Source organism: Triticum aestivum, chromosome 2D, assembly GCF_018294505.1.
Source record: "Triticum aestivum cultivar Chinese Spring chromosome 2D, IWGSC CS RefSeq v2.1, whole genome shotgun sequence".
Lineage (NCBI taxonomy): Eukaryota > Viridiplantae > Streptophyta > Magnoliopsida > Poales > Poaceae > Triticum > Triticum aestivum.
The window spans coordinates 137,660,084-137,664,035 of NC_057799.1; positions in this window are offsets into that span (position 1 = coordinate 137,660,084).

The window sequence follows — 3,952 nt, forward strand, 5'->3', positions numbered from 1 at the left end:
TTCTCTAGAGCAGAGATCGAGGGTAGGGCTTTTGTTGATGGGGGGCGACGACGCGAGGGGAGGGTGAGCCACTGAACCTGACACAGACTACCGACAGTTTACTGGTTTGTATGACACGCGGGACCCACCAGGGGAGTTCGTTTCCGGGCCTGCGGTATCGGGTATGGCATGTGGGGGCGGGTGGAGGCTGGAGCAGTGAAGCTTCGTGGCGCTCGTGTATGGTTGGTTTCGTCCCTTGGTTTCCGTGCTGTGCAGTTTTCTCGTGCGGGTCAGTGGCGAGGCCATGGAGAAATCATCTGGGTCTCCTCCATTTTGGGCAGAGACGGTGAGACACTCATGAGCAACGATTCTAGATAACACTTGCAAAGCGCGGCTGGTCCGTCCCAGGCGCGACGGTTAGGTTTGTCTCGGCGACCTGTTTGGCGACCGCAAAGGCGACCACATCTGGGCGAGGGTTCCAGGTCGCGCCGCCGCCGACCGTTTCCGCCGGCGCTCCCCGCATCTGGGCGTGGTTTCCAGGCTGCGCCGCCCGCCGTCCGTCTCCGCCAGCGCTTCCCGCATCTGGGCGAGGGTTCCTGGCCGTGTCGCCGCCGCCCGTCTCCGCCAGCATTTCCCCATCTGGTCGCAATCCCCCACCCCCCGCCGTCCACCATACGCCTTCCGTGTGTGCTGGGGCGTACGGTCGTACACCACCTGTAGAACCCCTAGCGCTAGGTCTGTACGTTTGCGAGCCTGATGGATCGTGTGGAGGGGCTGCTGAAGAGCCTGAAATTGACTGAATCGGAGAAGAGGGGGAGGAAGATCAACTGGAGTGGGGGAGGGAAGGTGGGTGTTGTGGAACCGCAGGCGATGGCCAAGCTGCTGTCTGACAAGCCCGCTTTGGCGGACGCCCTGGCCGCTGCTCTAGCAAGGGTCTGGTGCCCGCTGAAGGGATTGGACTGTAAGGACTTGGGTGACAACATTTTTCTCTTCACTTTCCATCAACAGTCAGGAAACGTAAGGCTCTGGAAGATGGTCCGTGGGAATTTGGGAAATCCTTGCTGGTAGTGGAGGATTTTGATCCATCAAAGACAATTAAGGACTATGAATTCCGGCAGGTTCCGGTCTGGGTGAGAGTATTTGATTTACCTTTGGGCATGATGTGTAGAGAAGCAGGCGAGGCTATTGGCGATGTCATCGGGAAAGTTATGGAGGTTGATGTTGGGATCGATGGAATGGCAGTAGGTAAATATCTTCGGATAAAGGTCTGCATTGATATAAAAGAGCCTTTGATGCGTGGCTTCATGAGGGAAGAAGATGAGGCAGACAATGAAGAAATGGGGGAAAAGAAGGGAAAGAAAAAGGAGGAGGAGCTCTGGTGCCGCTTTGAGTATGAATTTCTACCTGATTTCTGCTACACGTGTGCTAGGCTAGATCACATTGACAAGGACTACAACATTAAGTTGAAGAAAGGAGATGTACAGCAGTTTGGCTCATGGATGAAGGCGTATATACCAAGGAGGGGGGAGACTCGAATACAGGTTTTTGGAGTGGGGGAAGGCCGAGTGGGAGTGAGGGTAGACACAACTCAAATGCTCGATCGTACAACCTGGGTGCCTACAAGAATAGGTCAGGGAGCGACAGCGGTAGCTGGAGAAAGTCAAGTGAAAGTGAGCCAACAAGACTAAAAGGGAAGGATGAGGTAGGAGAAGAAGTTACTAGTCCTTTGAAAGAGGCTGCCAGGGGTGGTGATGGAGGAAATGAAAAGCAGATAAGAATAGTAGGAAGAGCCTAACCTTTTTGGACAAGGATGCAGTACAAGAGAAGGGGAGGAATGCAAGTGCAGATGCTTTAATTTGTAATAAGGAGAATCGGTTGATGGAGGATGTGCAGCCAGTTGAGGAGAATGATGGAGGGAAGGAAGTGAAAAAATATGGCACTAAGCAGGAAAGGAGCAGGGAGAGTGGGGGTGCAAAGGATGGGAAGAACGGGGGCAAACGTGGTGGAAAATTTGCCCGGAAGGATAGGCAAGGGGGGAAGGAAGATCAAACCCCGTTAGGCGTACAACTGGGAACCAAAAGAGATGGAGGGGATATGGAGGTAGATGGAGTTGAAGGAGAAGCTGCTAAGAAGGCAAAGAGGATAGGAGAGGACACCTTACCAAGTGAAGTGGGCTGACGTATCAGCCCTGCGAGAATCAATGAAGCTAGTAGCTTGGAACTGCCGGGGGCTTCGGAACCCGCCGGCAGTTCATGCCCTCCTGGAGCTCCGGGGGGCAGAAGAGCCTGACATTCTCTTTCTTTCTGAAACAAAGCTGACAGAGAGAGAATTGGAGAGTCTGAGATGGAAAATGGGAATGCCAAACATGGTGGTGAAAGATGCGGTGGGTCGGAGCGGCGGGCTCGCGCTGTTCTGGCGAAGGGGAGTGAACGTGAACTTGAGGTTGAAGGACAAGTACTTCATTGATGCGGAGGTATGGGAGGAAAATGGGGTGAAGTGGAGGTTGACAGGACTGTATGGGGAGTCGAAATGGGGGGAGAAGGAGAACACATGGAAAGACTTACGAAATCTACATGCACAAGCAGATCTGCCATGGATTGTCCTAGGAGACTTTAATGAGATCTTGTTCGCAAATGAGAAGGAGGGAGGACCGGCTCGGGCCCAGCCTTGTATGGATGCTTTTCGGAACACCCTGGAGGGGTGTGGTCTCGAGGATTTGGGCTTTGTTGGGGACCCGTTCACGTGGAGGAACAATTGGCACTCACTGGAGGGGTATACTAGGGAGCGGCTGGATCGAGCAGTAGCAAATGCGGGTTGGCGTGGTCTCTTTCCTTTGCACAAAATTATAAATGGGGACCCAAGACACTCTGATCATCGGCCTATAATCACAGAGCTGAATGTATGTCTGATTGGTATAAACATATGGCAGGCCCAAATGTATTCCGGTTCGAAGCCCGCTGGTTGCAAGAGGAAGAATGTGGGAAGGTTGTAGAGGAGGCATGGAATAGTGCTTTTCATGAGGGAGGACGAACAGTGATGGAAGGGTTAAGGCGGGTAGGGACCGAGCTGTCAAGATGGGATAGGGAGGTGCTGGGGGAGTTGAAGGGCCGTATAAGGAATGCTAGGAGGGATCTGGAGAGGTGTCAGAGGAGTCCTTTGAACCAGAACCATGTAAATCGAGAGCATTTGTTGCGATACAAGTTGAGTAGACTAGAAGATCAATATAACATGTATTGGAGACAGCGTGCACATGCTAATTGGTTGACGAAGGGAGACCATAACACAAAGTTCTTTCAAGCCTATGCATCGGAGAGGAGAAGGAAAAACATAATTACAAGGCTGCGGAAGGAGGATGGGAGTGTAGTGGAGGGAGAGGAGGTGTTAGGGAATTATATCGCTAACCACTACAAAAGTTTGTTCACACCCTCTGCAGGTATTCTCACAGATGATCTCTTATCAAGGGTTCCCACCATGGTCATCCCTGAGATGAATGCCCGGCTCATCAGGCCTTATTCAGGAGAGGAGGTAAAAAAAGCTCTTGAGTCAATTGGAGACCTGAAAGCACCAGGACCGGACGGTATGCCTGCTGTGTTTTATAAGAAGTTCTGGGAGCTGGTGGGGATGAAGGTGCAAGAAGAGGTGTTGGGGTGCTTAATGGTAATCCTATGCCCGAGTCCTGGAATGAAACCACCATCGTCTTAATACCAAAGAAGAATAATCCTGAGAGGATAATGGAGTTCAGACCGATCAGCCTCTGCAACGTTCTGTACAAGATGATCTCCAAGGTCTTAGCAAATAGACTGAAGGAAATGCTCCCGGAGATTATCTCACCGACCCAATCAGCCTTTGTACCGGGAAGGTTGATTACCGATAATGTGTTGTTGGCTTATGAGATCAACCACTTGATGCATAAGAGGAAGGGGGCCGTGATGGATTTGTGGCGGTCAAGCTTGACATGAGCAAAGCATATGAC